This window comes from Ictalurus punctatus, chromosome 28, assembly GCF_001660625.3.
Source record: "Ictalurus punctatus breed USDA103 chromosome 28, Coco_2.0, whole genome shotgun sequence".
In the NCBI taxonomy this organism is placed as follows: Eukaryota; Metazoa; Chordata; class Actinopteri; order Siluriformes; family Ictaluridae; genus Ictalurus; species Ictalurus punctatus.
The window spans coordinates 13,444,014-13,462,032 of NC_030443.2; the positions used below are offsets into that span (position 1 = coordinate 13,444,014).

The following is an 18,019-nucleotide window of genomic DNA, read 5'->3' on the forward strand; positions in this document are numbered from 1 at the left end:
CCCGTTCACTGCTGATCTCATTTGAGAAGAACACCACAAAGACCCTGAGATTGAAAAAGTGATTAATGCAGTAGCAGAAGGAGATAAAGAGGCTATGGAGAAATACACGGTTCTGGAAGATAAGTTATACCTAACAACCCAGCTGACGCAGATGTTCCAGGCTTATCACCAGAGTCCTCTCAGTGGCCATCTAGGGATTTTCAAGACCTTTAAAAGGCTTCATGATGTTGCATTCTGGCCCGGGATGTGGTCAGATGTCAAAAAGCTCATCAAAGGTTGTGAGAAATGCCAAGTATTGAAGGCCGACTCCTAGTTAGGAGTTGACATCATGGGCCCCTTTCCTCGTAACTCTCAACAACATGAGTATGTGATGGTGATTGTGGACTACCATAACCGATGGGTAGAGATTTTCCCCATCTGAAACGCAACTGCTCTGACTATTGCACGTCTACTCAGATCAGAAATCTTTACAAGATGGGGTGTTTCAACATACATCCTTTCAGATAGAGGTTCTCAGTTCGTTTCCGCAGTGTTTCAGGAACTCTGTGAGCAATGGACAGTTTCACCAAAGCTTAACACCGCATACCACCCTCAGACCAACATGACCGAACGCATTAGTCGTACCCTAAAATGTATGATTGCATCTTATGTGGAGGATAATCACCGAAAATGGGATATGTATCTTCCAGAATTCAGGTTTGCGTTAAACTCTGCTGTACAGGAAACTACCGGACTGACCCCTGCGGAACTACATTTGGGAAAGAAAGTTTGGGGTCCTATGGACAAACTCCTTCAAGCGGATATTCCAGTGTCTCCAGATGCTCTCCCTCATGAGACTGTCCACCGACTGAAACAGTTTCATGCCAATGCGGAAATCAGTTCTAAGAAAGCACGTCTTTGGCAACAGGAATTACAACAAGAACTGAAGGGAAGTTTCTTTCAAATTTCAAGACCGAGTCTGGGTAAGAAGTTTTCCACAGTCAAGTGCATTACATCACTTTACTGCAAAGCTGGCTAAAATATGGAAGGGTCCTTACAGAGTAGTAAGAAAACTGGGACCTGTGAACTATCAAGTTGTCATGGAAAGAACTGGGGAAGATGTTCGGAACGTTCATGTGTGCAGTTTAAAACCTTGTTACCCTACAGCGGAAGAAATGGACAGAAAAGAAAATCAAAAAATTCTGGAAATTTTTTAGAATCCTCAGATGACGACGATTTCCTTGGCTACCAAGGCGATGTCAACCAAGGGTTGACTTGCGGGGGGGGGGGGGGGGGGGGGGGGGATGTAACGGATACCTGCACAGTGATGCAGAGGCGGAGTCCGTTCCATTCCGTGTTTTAATTAATGGAAGAAAAAAAAGAGAGGCACATTTGAAGAGATGAAGAGAAGGGTGTGGTCTTCGGAAGCAATAAAAAGAACAGGTCACTAAAGGAGGAGAGATGAGCAGGAGGCGGAAATGAGAGCCAGGTGGGAATGGCGGAACTGATGGTGTGTGTTTGCCCGGGACCATGCTAATGCTTTACTGTGGATTATAATCTTGTGGTTATTGATTCCGGAGGCTGGCGAACACTTCGGGAATATCCTGCCAATTTGAATCAACGAGTGAGCAGAGCTTTGAGGGTTCGGAGGCACATCATGGGTTTGAGATCCTTTCTTTAATACATTTGTGGAGAACCAGTATTCTTAAATTGTGGGATGTTACTATCTGTAAATAACTCAAGAGTGTTAAGCGGAATCTGACTGCCAGTTTCCCATGCTTTCACTTTCCCATGCATACGGGAGTTCACGCTTTAAAAGCGGCACTTCAATGGCGGTGATATAGACATACGGGAGTTCACGAACTCCCGTATGTCTATATCACCGCCATTGAAGTGCCGCTTTTAAAGTGAACAACTTTTTTGTTTTGGTTAAGAATTATTTTGGGGTTAAATGTGTTTTTTTCTGCTTTGTCTGTGTGCAAATTTTCTTGTATGAATAGAGGCTTGTTTCCTTATGGGTTCGTCTATTAATGAAACGATCTGTATTTTCTTACGTTTATTGCATAAATAATAATAACCTTATTTTTTAAGAATTGAATAGCATACTGCTGTTTTTTTGTTCGGAGTGATGTCCAAATTATAAATTATAAGTGACGGTTAATTTGAACTGTCTGGTGCCCAAACCCCATAAGTAAGGTACCACGCTACAACTTGTTTCTTTATTATTGTTCACTAATGCAAATGATCCAAGAGTTTATCTGTCCAAGCAGAAACCACAACATTACAGTGTCTTTACAAACTACTGCAGAGGAGCAACAACAACAACAACAGTGTTTGGTGAAGTGATTTTCAGAAACCTGAGAGAACCCATCCTGCAAGTAGTGTACATTAAAACTGCTAGAGCAGGGGTGCACACACTTTTTCAGCAGGCGAGCTACTTATCTAATGACTAAGTCAATTTGATCTACCTACTATAAAAATGCAAGACATATATTTATTTATAAATACATTGAGAATTCTTTATGTGTACAGTGTATGCTGGTGTACCTTGAATAACTGCATGAACCCATATTGCACAATACAACTGTGTACATTTTTTGTCATTAGCCTACCTTACTCTGATGACTTGCACTGAATGGAATCAGTCAGGGATGCATAGTCCAGACAGTAGTTGCTGATAGCCAGCCTCAAGCAAACTTCCAAATGATCATCAGTCATGGTGGAACTGTATTTGGACTTAATGATCTTCATGTGTGAAAAAGCTGACTCACATAAATAAGTGGAGCCGAATAATGCAGTCAAGGAGGTGGCACATTTCCTCATATTGGGGTACTTCTCCTCTGTGAGTAAGTTCCAGAACTGTCCATGAGCTCTGGACTTCAGCTCAATGTCAGCTTGTAATTTCAAAATCTCATCCTCCACTCCAGAAGAGTTCAGGTGAAACAGTGTTGCAATTTTTGATGCGAGTGAAACAACATCAGCATCTTCCTGAAATGGATCGCACATGAATGTAGTGATTGGCTCGATTAAAGCAAAGTCTTGAAAGCATTTGTCAAACTCTGACAGACAAATGTCAATCTGCTCTATGTAGCGTGCACTGTCAAGCTGCACACATGACTTCCCTTGCATCTCCAGCTCTGACAAAGTTTGCCAAATCTTCCCAAATGGCCCTTCACACCTTTAATATCTGTATACCATGTTGATATTTCTGTAAAGCTGCTTTGAGACAATGTCTATTGTAAAAAGCGCTATACAAATAAAATGGAATTGAATTGAATTGAATGGCCCTGCAGCTTTGAGGAGAGATGTTGCATATTTCGTTTGAATGCATTAATTGAGCTGATCATATTGATCACGGTATTTTCTTTTCCTTGCAGCTCTAGATTAAGGTCATTCAACATGTTGGTCAGATCGGATAAAAATGCCAAATAAAGCAGCCACTGATCATCATTTAGTTGGTTGTACTCTGCATGTTTAGCTACATGGAAAAACTCCTTTATTCTGGACAGAGCTCTTGAAATAGTTGCAGGAATTTACCTCGACTAAGCCACCTCACATCAATGTGTAATAACAAGTCAGAGTGGTCGCAGTCAGCCTTCTCCAGATGCGCGCGGAATAACCGTCTTTGAAGAGATCTGGCGCGAATAGAACAGGCGATCTTCGTTGCCACATCCATTATCTCTTTCATGTTTAGCACTTTTGAGCATAACGCTTGTTGGTGTATTATGCAGTGGTAATTGAGGAAGTCCGGAAAATCATCATACTCTCTGCACTTGGCAATAAATCCATTCAAGTGACCAACCATGGCGGGAGCTCCGTCTGTGGTGATGGACACCAATTTGCACAATGGGAGCTGGATTTTCTCGATAAAGTTTTTGCAAGACTGAAATATGTCTTCTCCTCGTGTATGTTCTCTCTTGGGCAGTACAGTTAACAGCTCCTCTTTTGCAGTCATATCGGTAAACACCATCTGAAAAAAAATGCACATCTGGGCTGTGTCACTCACGTCTGCAGACTCGTCCAACTGCAGTGAGAAACACTCGCAATCTGCGATGTCCTTCCAAAGTTGCTGGGTCAAATCCTCGGCCATGGCTTCACTGCGCCGCGTAATTGTGGTTCTTGATAGCTGGAGAGCTTTGATCGAAAACAGTATTTCTGATTTGTTTTTAAAGTCTCAGAACAGCGAGTCAGCTGCTTCAACAAACGCCTCTTTCACCATCTCTCCATCTCGGAAGGACTTCTTGTTCTTAACGTTGAGGTGACTCACCCGGGTGACGCTTCGGTGGCTGCCTTCGCTTTTGTAGTTAGCTGTGAGAAAAATGACTGCTGTCCGAACATCTGGGATTTTAGTTCTTTCACCTTTCTCCTTCTCAGCTCGCTTTTTGGAGGAGAGTCGGTGTGTTAGTTTTTATGAAGGGTCCGAAAATGGCGCTCCACATTCCCTTTCTTAGGTATAGCGATGGTAGATGGCAGATGAGGCAAACGCACATTGACATAAAATGACATAGTGAAAAAAAAAGTCCTCCTCCCACTCCATATGGAAATGGTAAGTTTTAGGCTTCTTACTTGGTCCAGCTTCTTTACTCATTTTTAAACCCTTTCTCAAGTTCAAAAGAAATAAATTGGAGGCTAACTGGGCAACTCGCAAGCTTGCTAGACTTTTGCAGCACTTAGCGCCGTTGTATGTGCATGTCAATCAAGTGACACAATTTATAGCGAGGACGGATGATAGGCTGACGTCTATTTTTTTTAACGTCATGCGATCTACCCACACTACCTTTGCGATCGACCGGTAGATCGCGATCGACGTATTGTGCACCCCTGTGCTAGAGATATGGCAGATCAGATGAGATCAGACATGCTAGAGTTTAACGGTAACAGAACAAACCTTGATAAACATATCCTGAAATGTCTGGCAGAGGAGGAGAACTTTGAGAAGTACATGGAGTACATTCATCATCCCCAAAAGCACTTCGAGCACTTCATTACAGAGAAGGTTAATAAGTACATTACTGAAAATAACACCACAGTTCTGAACCTTTTTTAAAGGAAATCCAAAACACAAAGAGCAGAGTGTTAAATGCTGTTCATATTGCAGCTGAAAAGGTGAAGAACAGTTGTGGTGATGCAGACATGTGGCTGATAATTTTTACCAGTTCCCTAAAAGATGAACTGAGCTTAAAAGAAATAACCTTCACTGATCACAAAGAAATTACAGACTGTGGTTTTCTACAGCAGGTTGTTAGTGAAGGTCTCACTGAAATGATGTCAGAGCTCCACAAAAGCTTTAACAGTGTAAAAGACATTGAAATGGAGAAGTTCAGGAAGAAACCAGATGAGATTATGATTGAACACCTCTCTCAATACTGCTGGGTTCAGTGTCCATTCTGTAAAGCCATCTGTACCAACACAGAGGATCATGATGGAGATCAGTGTCCCCTTCCACAGAGTAGATGGTATCAATGGAATTCCTTACAGAGGTACAGCAAATTTCCCCTATGATTATGCACAACACTTGTGCAAAGTAATCAGTCTTTCCACCCACATCATAATCCAGATAAGTCAGTACCTTACAAATCATACAGAGAAGCAGGTGGAAAATATGCAACCTGGAGCATCACCCCTGATAATTCACAGCTCGCATACTGGAAATGGTGTGTGTGCAGATTCCAGAAAGACCTGGAGAAGCATTATAAGAAAACATTTCAGGGTTATGGTGAGATCCCCTGGGAATGGAGAAAGTTCACTAAAGAACGGGCTATTGACAGTTTAGATGAATATATCTGATTGATTACTCTTCTAAACATAAATAAAGTTCAGCCTGTATTAGTGACAACAGAAATGATAAATATTAGGAAACTTTCATTAGATTATATTTAGAATAATCACTATATACACACACACACGCACACACACACGCACACATGCACACACACACACACACACACACATACACACTGTTAAGCTTTTCTCTCTTTTTTTCCTATTTCATGACATTTAAACATTAATCACGTTATATCAGTCAGAATATTAATCCGACAAAGTGATTGCGTATATGATATGATTCTTTTTCAATTAAGGTGTTCTTGTTTACGGTTCAAGGCTGTAATAATAAACATGACAACATATTTTATGTCTTTGTGCTTCAATATTTAAGAAGTGTCTCATTTGTCTATGGAGGAACATGTTAAGTTTCTACGTAGAACTCTTACAGGAAGCTAAGAACTAAAAAACTTTATTAAAAACTAAACACCCAAAACTGTATACGGTACCATAGCGAAGACCAACTGTATGTTGATACGTGAAATTCTGGAGGGACGTCAGACGGTGTGGCGCGGGGACGTAATGACGTGTGCTGTTAATCTATCTACGTTCTATGACATGTAAAACGGGAACATGAGAGCAATATTCTAAAAGTGACTCATGTAAACACCTTAATCACAATATTATATATCTTATTCAGAATAAGGTCGATAATTTGATTACTGCTGTCCATGTAAACGTAGTCTGTGTCCAGGAAATGTTTGGGGACCATTTGTGAGTACCAATTGATTATACACCCACATAGCCACCCCTAGTTGTTTATAGGTAGCAACCATTGCTGAGAAATTGAAAATAAAAATAAATGGTAAATCATTATTTAGCAGCATATTTCAAATCACAAAAAATGAACACATGTCTAAAAGCAGCTGTTGAACTAAACAATAAATGTTTGTGTAAAACAATTGGGGGTTTTTTATTTATTTTTTTGGTGTTTTTATTTTTATTTTTTACAATTGAGACAAATTGTTTATCTTTTGTTCAAAGTTGGTTCTGGCAAACCTTGAGATAAATGTGTTCCAGTCTGAGTCAAGTAACCTGATGAAATGTTTGGCCTTCTGTCTTGCCTCAATGTCTTTGTTCATGAGACTCTTACCTATCATAGTCTTGCTGACTTTCTTGAGGGTGTATCCAGCAGTCCAACAAGTTTTTTTTTCTGTTCAATAGCTGCCTTTAGACTTACCATTGTCTATAGGTTTGGACTAAAGTTTTGAATTCCCTTATCACACATTCTTGTCTATGGTAATCATACATACTACAGATGTGGTTGTTGGAAAGCAGCAGTTTAATTTTTTAAGACATGTACTTGGGTAAAACCAAATTAAACATATTGAACAGAATTAGGCAGTTCCATTTTAATCTGAAAAGTACAGGAGTAAAATTTGTGCATTTTTTTGCAAAGAAATTCAGGGCAAATAGACAATATGACCATGATCCAACTCTTTGGCACTAATTTAACTCATAGTACAAAAATATTAGCATATCTGTAACAAAGGAACTTAAAAGGCCATGATGCCATCTCTGTAGTGCAAATGAGCACATTTGGTGCAAAGTTTTAAAATTACGACAACTTTTCATTGCATAAAAACTGAAAGGGCCACTATGAGAATATGCACCAAAAATTAAAAGAAAAAATTTAATATTTATCAGTACATTTTAGCTCTTAACATTAGCACTTTTGCTGTCAGAACATTAACATTTAGTATGTCAGAACAAGAGCTAATTTTACCTCTATTGTTCTAATATTTGCTCTGCCTGAGAACTTTGTTTTTCTTAGTCTGTATAGAACTGGATATGAATGTTTTTACATCCTTCCATGATCTTTTTTTAGGTTTGGTTCAGATGCAAGACATCGATCACACTCTTTTTTGACTGGTATCCTACTGAGAGTCAAGTACTTGCTCAAGTACCACCTCTTTTTCTTCTTCACTCCATGTTTTTTTTTCTTCTTGTTTTGTGGTGGATCATTATTTGGATCTGCAGAAATAAAGCATACCACTGTTTAAGTAAATAATCATCTGACATGATAAGTCCACGTGAGACACTAAATGAAGATGACAAAAAGAGAGACAGAGACAAAGAATGAGACAGTGACAAAGAGAGATAGACAAAGAAAGAAATAATAATAGTGAGAAAGACAGAGACAGCTTGAGAGAGAGAGAGAGAGAGAGAGAGAGAGGTGTTTGTGCCATTGTCAATAACAAATGACTGAAGTGCTGTTCATGGTTTAAAGTCATGATACATTCCAGGCAATATAGGTACACACAGTTATCTTGCATAAATCAATCCAGTTATACAAACCTGCTTGGAATTTGTTACGCTACATACAAAGAATGGGTCAAAGACTTTTGTAAGTAATAACCCCATTTCCATCAAATTTGGGATTTTTCCCCTAAAATACAATGAAAGCAAAAATCTGTGATTTGTCAAGTGTTAGATTCCCACGTATCTCAGGAATATCAGATTGTGCCTGTCCGATCATCCGTCATGCCTTCCAGCCTGTTTTACCATTACTTCTATTAACTTTTAGTTCTGTGCTGCTATGAGCTAAGAAAGTATGGTTTACCGTGGAGTTCAGGCCTGGGGGGGGAGGGGGGGGTCTAAAATGAACACCGTTAACTTCATGCATACTCATACAGACATCCCACTTTATTCATGCAAACCAATAGTATTTTCAGGGAAAAAAGGTTTTAGGACCCATAGAGCATAAGGGCACATCAGAGCATTAAAACATACCCCTAAATGTGGATTCTGGGGAAGCTGTATTCTTTTTTGTTCTTCTGTCCTTTTCTCTGTAATCTATAAAATATTGAATTAGAAACAATCTAGTTTAAAATAGCAGTTTGCTGAATTAGAATAACTAAAAATATCTTTAATAGGAACACCTGTACACCTCACATTTATACGGTTATCCAATTGTTAATCACGTGGCAGCAGCACAATGCATAAAATCATGCAGATACAGTTCAAGAGCTTCAGTTAATGTTCACATCAAACACCAGAATGAGTTAAAAAGCGTCATCTCTGTGACTTTAACCATAGCATGGTTGTTGGTACCAAATGGTCTGATTTGAGTATTTCAGAATCTAGAGTTCACACAGAATGGTGTGGAAAACAAAAACACTTCTAGCAACACTAAGCAACACTAAGCAACAGTTCTGTTGGTGGAAACGCCATGTTAATGAGAGAGGTCAGAGGAAAATGACCAGAAAAGCATCTCAGCTTGCCCAGAACCTGAAACATTGAGGTGGATGAACTACAACAACAATAGACTACATCAGGTTCCACACCTGTCAGACAAGAACAGGAATCTGAGGCTATCAGCGGCACATACTCACCCAAGCTGGACAATTGAAGATTAGAGAAAAAAAATCACTGGTCATTTTTCCTTTCTTCAACTGTGCAGTTTGGGTGAGTCTGTGCCCCTGACAGCCTCAGACTCCTGTTCTTGTCTGAAAGGTGTGGAACCTGATGTAGTCTACTGCTGATGTAGCTCATCCACCTCAATGTTTGATGTGTTGTGCATTATGAGATGCTTTTCTGCTCCCGACAGTTGTAAAGTGTCATTGAGTTACTACAGATTTCCTGTCAGCTCAAACCAGTCTGCTCATTCTCCTCTGATCTCTCTCATCAACATGGTGTTTCAGTGTGTAGGCCCTCTGCTGACAGGACGTTTTTTAGTTTTCGCACCATTCTGTGTAAACTCTAGAGACTGCCGTGTGTGAAAATCCCATGAGATCAGCAGTTTCTGAAAAACTCAAACCAGACCAGCACCAACAAACATGCCATGGTTAAAGTCACAGAAATCAGACTTTTCTCCATTCTGGTGTTTGAGATGAACATTAACTGTAACTCTTGACCTGTATCTGCATAATTTTATGCACTGTGCTGCTGCCACTGATTAGATAACTGCATACATGAGCAGGTGAACAGGTGTTCCTATTTAAGTGGACAATGATTGTATATTATAAGCTGACTATGTATAAGAAACTATTCCAGGCCCTTTTAATGAATAATAAACAGACAAAATTATTTTACAACATACCGTTATCTGACTCATTATCTGGAACAGGGGAAGTACAGTGGTGGTGGGGTCCTCGCTTTTTTTGGCACACTTGACCCTAACTGCGCTTCTGGAATACAAAGAGACATTTCATCATTTGCAAAGGTACACAATCATTTTACCGGACTGTGTTAAATAAGAGGTTTAAAACGGCATACTGCGACTACAGTTCATAACATACCACTGTCAACATCTGCATCATTTCCACTTTTCCACTACCAGGAGGTACAGCATTATTGGGCCCAGCCATACAGCTGAGGTCTAATTATTGTAAGACAGCATAAGAAACAATAACTGCACTGATCTCAGTCATCATACATTTGATGATTTTACATAAAAAATTTTGGAGATCATGTTTGATCATTGTTAAAACATACCATTCTCTTCAACATCGCTACATTCCTGGGATTCTGGTGCAAATCTGCTATCCATGGTGAAGAGATGCAAATCTTTATAATTTAACTGCTGTCGGATTTTACTATTTAACAAGGTGTCCATTTCCAATGAGTGCTTATGACCAGGTTTTGTTTTGTTTTTTTTTAAACTCCAGTCCTTGAAGCCAACCATCCTGTAGACTTTCAGGTTTTTGCTACTCCTAACATATCAGTTCCAGCTTATGGGCTCATTATCAAACATTAGCTAGAGGAATAGTGGGTATATATTGTAACCTTATTTTTGACAGGTCTTGGTCAAAGGTCAAAAAGATACATATTATTACTCTCTATGTACAGGTCAAAGGTCAATATCATTATCAATCGTATTTATTGTGTCAGGTCCAGGTCAAAACAGGTCAACACCAACAAATAATTGAGATCTCAATATTGATCAAAATAATGGGATTTATCATTTTAGCCATAATCGTGCAGCCCTAGAACTCTGTAGCCTACAACAAAAAAGTGCAGACAAGAGTGTAAAAACGTGGAGGGACCCACAACTACTGAATAATTGTCCTAGGCATATGCGTACTTCTTTAACGGCCCTTCTTACATCTTTCTCTGACACTTTAAAATGCTTCCACACTGCCGACATATTGGCTGCAATTAAAGCTTCGCGCGGCTCACTCTGGTTGCTAGGCTATTTGGTTGCGTCATCAAACACGTCATTGTTCGTTCAAATTTATTCAGCCTTTTCACTTATTCGGCCGAACACCGAAAATGCTTTTTTTGCTATTTTAATTTTTCATTTACAGTTTCTCCTTTGAATGGAGTTTGCTTAATGCCCTGTTCACAGGAATTAATTGATGCATGGCTTCACTGGAAGTCGGTGAGTGTGTGGAAGGGTGGGTTTGACTGAAAACTGAATATTAATTTCATACACATTAGTGCAAATCTACTGATTAGTATTTTATATAAAAAGAAGGACAATCTCCTCCCATCCCATGTAAAATCCAGCTGTTTTGTATCATTTTCATGTTAAAGTCCATCACTGGCTAATTTTGGATTGTTTAACTGGATAATTGTTTGGATTCAATTTTAATCTTATTAATGTGCAAATACCATGAAATACTGAATTAAATCAGAGAACTTCATTCTTTTGTCATAGTTGATTTAGCTGCAAAGCAAACCCATTAGTATACAAAGAGGTGAATGCTAGCAGTGTTGTTTCTCACCATTTCCTAGAGAGGGAGAGTGGCACAGGTTTCTGAAAACTGACTGGAGACCATGAGAGACATTTATTTGTCAGTTGCTAAATTCATCGGCCTACCTCAAAAAAAAGATGACTGAGACCACTCGTTCTCTCAAGAGAACGAGAGAAGAGGTAAGCTAAGCTAACTTGTTTTTAAACTTAGAATGTTTAAATTTTGATGTAATTTGGTTGGAGTTTTATTGGAAAAAGCCATGCTTCTTATTACATGCTTTCTCTGTAGCCTAGTAATTTCTGTCACTGGAGTCATTTCTGCTCATCTTAACATCCCACAAGAAGTAGATCTAAGCAGCTGTATTACTTTAGCGTGTAAACTATCTTCAAAAATCACAGGGTTTTTTCTCAGTCAATCCTATACGACAGGATACTGTTATGACACAGAACATCTTAGTTCTCTCATTCACAAACGCTATGTAGTAAATGTAAGCGCTCAACTCTGCTTTTCTTTAAAACAACATCATATTGAATTTTTATCTAAATTTAGCATTTTAATTGAAGACATATCTTTTCAGACTTTAGTTTTGCATAAATTTGTTACGCCACGGCGAATTCGCAGCCACCGTGCCGGCGCGGACTACATATCCCAGCTACACCCGCGCTCAAGTTCACCGGAATACTGAGTGCAAACACCTGTGCGCCGCCCAAGGTTATATAAGACCTTGGTAACAACAAGGTGGCGTGAAGTAACACTAAGGTTTACTCAAACACTTGCAAGTTACCACGCTCACTACTTCTAGTTGGATTTACAAGGGTTAAGAACTTCAGCCTCGTTGACGACTATGATTCACGGAAAACGATTTGGATTACGTTGTTTGCATCAGATTGTGCGCTTTGCCCTTCACGCTTCGCTCACCTGTCTGTCAGTGCTCGGCCCGCACTTGCCTCCCACCTGGTAACGTAACAGTTTACTTCGCATATCATGGAGGCAGCGGGCGGCCTGGATTGGGCACACGTTAGTCAGGAACTAGGTCAATTGATAAGCGCGCAACGCGAACAGATTGAACGCCTCACGAAACAACTGGAGCATCTCCGAGGGGCAACCCGTGGCCCCCGCTGCTGCCGGCTTTCTTCCCACTTCTCCCCGCACGCATGCTCTAACTGCACACGCAGCACTCACACCAGCCCCACTGGTGGTGTACTACCCGCCCATGCCGACACCAGAGCGCTAAGCAGGCGAGCCCGAATGATGTAAGGGTTTCATGCTGCAGTGCAATTTATTCTTTGAAAACAATCCGGAGATGCCAGAGGCGCGCCGGTTGGCACACTTCATCGAGCTACTCTCCGGACGCGCCCTGGAGTGGATCACGGTAGAGTGGGTGCGATGTGTGGTCAGACCCTCGCTCACGGAGTTCCTCGCGCGCTTCCAACGCGCATTCGATCATTCCCCAGACGGCTGGGAGACTGGGCACGAGCTCCTCACGATTGCCCAGGGCCCCCGCGGCATGGTGGATTATGCCCTAGAGCCACCATCGCGTTCCTGGGGTATATCATCAGTCCGGAGGGGGTCGCCATGGACCAAAGCAAGGTAAGGGCGGTGGTGGAGTGGCCCACACCCCGAACTGTCAAGGAGCTGCAGTGCTTCCTGGGCTTACTTTTATCGGTGGTTCATCCGCGATTTTAGAAAGATCGCACAGCCCCTGATATCCCGCCTTAAGGGCGCCTCGTCTGGTCTGCTCAGGCCCAGGGAACCCTGGACGGGCTGAAATGGACGTTGGGAAAAGTTGGGACGGGGCAACAAAATCCTGGAAAAGTGTTGCTGGAGGAACATTTTGCAACTAATTAGGTTAATTGGCAACAGATCAGAAACATAATTGGGTATAAAAAGAGTATTATTTTCCTCAAATCATTCACAACGTTTAATGTGATTATCTCCTTTTGTTTGTTTTTAAATTAGATAATGACTACAATTATAGTTAAACTCACAGTGAACCTTGAAACCCTGTCGTAATGTTGCAATGTTTTCAATAGAATTAAAACGAACAAATTACAAAACTTTACATTTACAAAAAAAAAAATTATCAGAGGGCTCCAATAAACAGATAAATTACAAGGGGTTTTTTTTCCCCCATCAACAGTACTAATGCTTCTGTTTCTCAGAAATATAAAAAAAAAAGTTTGAAAACATTCCTGAAAGTTCCACAGGATTTCAAGATAATAAAATTACGTTCTACAAATTGATATATGTTTTAAAAATGCCATCCTTTTCCTTAAACACGAGACTGGATGCTAAGGAAGGAACTGAAACAGGACATGAAACCAAGACTAGATTATTATACCAAGACTAGATTATATAATATTAAACAATTGGTACCCTGTCCAGGGGGTACCCTGTTTTTTGATATGGCTCTCAATATAGTCTTCCATCTTTTTTCTTCTTTCCTTCTGATCATAGATTCCTCCAGAGATGGTGGTCTGAGCAGACACGCTCTCTTCTTCTTTCAGTAGGTTGCTGATAGCCTCAGTCTCCGCACAGTTACCAGGTTTATTTGAATGTTCTGTGTGATCACGCAGAGAATAAAGCTGATTACAAGTCTTGCAAGGTGGTTTCAGCTTTTCCAGGTCCTCCATTGCATACGCTCTACACGTTACAGTATCTGGAAGTTTAATACTATGTATTTCTCCAGCGCTGTCTGGAAACATAGACATCACGGCCGAGGCAACTTTCGGATGCCAAACTCTCATACAGGATACAGCAGTCATGAATTCTTTTGCAATACGATTTCCACAAGAGAGAGACCCCCCATAATATCGGGACCCACTGACCTCACAGATTCCTATTACGGTGGAAATCAAAGTGTAACGTCTACCAGATTTTTTGCAACCTTTTAATATTTCTGACAGCTTTTCCTTTACTCTGTCTTCTTCTTTATGGCCGTAGCATTTTGTGAGCTGGTAGAAAAGAGTAAACATTACAAACTGCACTGAAATACTGAGGGAAATAAAAGTATAATTTTATCATGTTTCACTAACCAGTTCCAGGAAGAAGGAGAACGGTGTCCGGATAGCCACGTGGGTTTTGTAATTCATGAATACATTTGGGAAATTGTCCTTCACTGTGCCTAATAATTCTATTTGATTAAGGATGGCTTTTTCACAGTACTTTGAATGTATTCTTCCTAAGAATAGGATGCTGTGCAGAATCTTGAGGAAAAAGTAAAGACTATTATATGAGACAAGTAAAGATCAAAAACATCTTCAGAACAGGGGAGTTTCCGCTTCTTTTTTTGCTGTAACAAAATTTTTTATTGATTCTCAGACACTTTTCAGAATACAACACAATATATCAATACAAAATCAACATTTTTACCCCGATAACAAGGTTGCCATTTATAAAAAAAATTTGTCAGTACAACCCCTCATCGTACAGCTTATTTTCTCGAGTTTAAAAAAAAAAAAACATCACGTCCTTCAGCCACTGGGAGATAGTTGAATATTTAGCAGACTTCCATTGCTACAGTAGGGAACATGTTGCTATAAGGAATGTGAAAGCGATAACATCCTTTTTTATTGAGCTCAATGGAACTGAGACATCAGGAATCCCAAATACAGCAATCAATGGACAACGTTTTAAATCTACCCAGAGAATAGTGGACATGATGGTAAAGAAACCAGACCAAAAACCATGGAGATCAGGGCAGAAGAAAAACATATGGCCAAGATGAAAGGGAGAGCCATGACAATTATCACACCTGTCCGCTATATCCGGATATATTACAGAAAGTCTCGACTTGGACAGATGGACTCTGTTTAAAAGTTTGAACTGGATAAGTCCAAGACGAGCACAAGAAGTGGTAGACTGTATCCTCCCTATAGCATGTTCCCGTATATTCCCGTGTAGAAATATTTCGTTCTGGGAACAGAGCAAACAGATCAACGAGGAACTTGCTCGGCTCGATCGCCTTATAACGCAACAAGAGCTGCTGCAGCAAGCCGGCCAATGCGCCACGTGCAATTTACCCCGTCCCCGTGACCAGAGAACTACGCCGTGCAACGCGGCCAGCAGAGCCACTCGAAATCCTGGGCCTTCCCACTGCAGGGGAGTTATACAACGTCATGTAGCCATCAAAGCTACCCAAACTCCTGGGGCTTCCCAGTGTAGGGGAGTTATACTGTACGACGCCATACAGCCAGCAAAGTTACCCGAACTGCTGGAGCTTCCCACTGCAGGGAAATTGCACCACGGGGCCCAGTCTAGAGGTGAAGGCTGGCCCAGAACTTTTTTGGGGGGGCAACGACAACAGCAGAGGTCTCAGCTGTGGAGCTCCCGCCTGAGGTCAATATAGGGACCTCAGAGCTACAGCTTGAGGCCTACGGGGAGGTCTCGGCGGTGGAGCTCCTGCCGGCCGAACAAGCCGTCCCGCTGCCCTGCACAGCCGGAGTGGTCGTCCCGCCACCCTGCATAGCCGAGGAAGCTATCCTGCTCTCCAGCCCAGCTGAGGAGGTCATCCCACTGCCCTGCACAGCCGAGGAAGCCGTCCTGCTGTCCAGCCCAGCTGAGGAGGTCGTCCCGCTGCCCTGAACAGCTGAGGAAGCTGTCTTGCTGTCCAGCCCAGCGGAGGAGGCTGTCCCACTGTCCAACCCAGCTGAGATGCCCCCCTGCTGTGCTGCCCGGCTGTCCTGAGCTCCAGCCCTGCCAAGGACAGCGCCCTGCGTCCCAGTGCCGCCCTGCTCGGTGCCCAGAGTTCCAGTGCCGCCGGGGGCGGTGTCCTGACTTTCAACCCCAGTGGAGGTGTTGCTCCGCCCATCTGCTGCCCGACAAAGGCTGCCTCATTTTCCGTGGCAGCGTGAGACAGCTCGCACAGGGGCCCCCCATTGGAGGGGGTTTTTTGGCGCTCCGGGAGGGGCGCCTTTGGAGGGGGCTTCTGTTACACCACAGCCAGCAGATGGCACTGTGGTACAGCTCCTGACTGGTCACGTGACTTTGTTTTGGTTCGCTCGCTTCCTGCTTGAGCATTTGGTTTAGTTTAAGTGTCTTTAATTTGCCCCAGGTGTCCATGGTTTTGGTTTGATTATGTTCACTATTTAAACCCCTCGGTTACTGAGCACACTGGCACCCTGTCCAGGATGTACCCCGCCTTGTGCCCGATGCTCCCTGGGATTGACTCCAGGTTTCCCCGCGACCCTGAAGAAGGAGTAAGCAGTAGAAGATGGATGGATGGATGGATGGTTACTGAGCACTTCAGTCAGTATTATAGGTTAGATAGGTGATATAGTTTGTATCGTTTGTTTCCATGCCTTGATTCCTGCTCTCGATTCCAGTTTCTCGTTTTCCTGTGAGGACTGCGTTTTCTTTGGTTATTGAGTTACGTGTATAATAAAGACTTTGATCTGCACCTGCATCCGCCTTCAGTCCCGATCCATAACACACACGTTCACAGTAAATGGCTATTTAACAATTACATTCAGTCCCACATTACTAAGAGTATTGTTTTCTGTTTGTTTGCACCCTCCCCAAAATTTTTAGAACCAGCTGCCACTGATCAAAAGTGTGATGTGTTGTTCTTAATAAATAAAAATGTAACTGTTTGTAAATTGCTGTGATGGTAATAAACTCCATGGTAGTTACACTAACTCTTCTTCAGCTGGAAATGGAAATGAAATGGGTATAATGAAAGTGTAAATTGTGTAAGTGGTTATTTCACCTCACAGTGTAGTCAGTATTACAGCTGAATAATAATATTATCAGTTTACCACTCTAGACCAGGAGTGTCCAATCTTATCCGCAAAGGGCTGGTGTGAGTGCAGGTTTTCATTCCAACTGAGCAGGAGCCACACCTGATTCCACCTGTTTAATCAGTTGATCTTGGTTTTCCATAGAATCAGGTGTGGCTTCTGCTTGGTTAGAATGAAAACCTACACCACACCGGCCCTTTCCAGATAAGATTGGACACTCCTGCTCTAGTTTATTTCCAGTTCTCAAAGCTTAATCACACTAAACACTGAGGTTAAAAGCCCCATTACACCAGTATGTTAAAGCAGTTCCACTCACCTGATCCAGTAGCTGCTTCACATCCATTGGTGGGTCAGCGCCAAAACATTCAGAGACTATTTCAGTGGCTTTGTTGAAGAGGATGAATGCGTTGTGTACAAAATAGGTTTTGCTCTCAAACCCAAGCTCCCTGTTGTAAGTACACAGAGAAATGAAAGTTTTCTGCTCAAACATGAGAGCTATGCAAAAACAGTAAAAGCAGGTTTACAGGAAGTCACTGAGAAACACAAAATCAACACTAGCTCACAGTCTTTACATTTTTAATATCAATTAATTTCTTAAACTAAAGAAAGTGAAAGTAGCTCACTTTTCATCTTTGGTTTTCTTTTCTTTTTCAGCACTCTATTAAAAGAAATACAAAACACACGTTACAAAATTGCAAGGCTAAGAAAGAGAAAATGCAGTGTTACTGCAGCCATCTCGGAGGAAGATAAGCGACAGCTCTGCAGTGCAACTCGGTTTATTGTGAAAGTGAAACCGTAAAGGAGTGGCCTGTTCCTGTGTGGGTCTGAGCTACGTGTGTG

At 41.6% G+C, this 18,019-nt stretch overlaps 1 long non-coding RNA gene across 1 annotated transcript; it reads right to left on the minus strand.

The window, feature by feature from the left end:
• Nucleotides 1-7,066: 7,066 nt before the first annotated feature.
• On the minus strand, nucleotides 7,067-17,961 carry LOC108260069 (uncharacterized). Its single transcript, XR_001811065.3, has 5 exons — nucleotides 17,803-17,961; nucleotides 17,496-17,625; nucleotides 9,845-9,932; nucleotides 8,536-8,598; nucleotides 7,067-7,776 (listed from the first exon to the last, which is right to left on the minus strand). It is a non-coding gene; the product is annotated as an uncharacterized LOC108260069 (long non-coding RNA).
• Nucleotides 17,962-18,019: the final 58 nt, after the last annotated feature.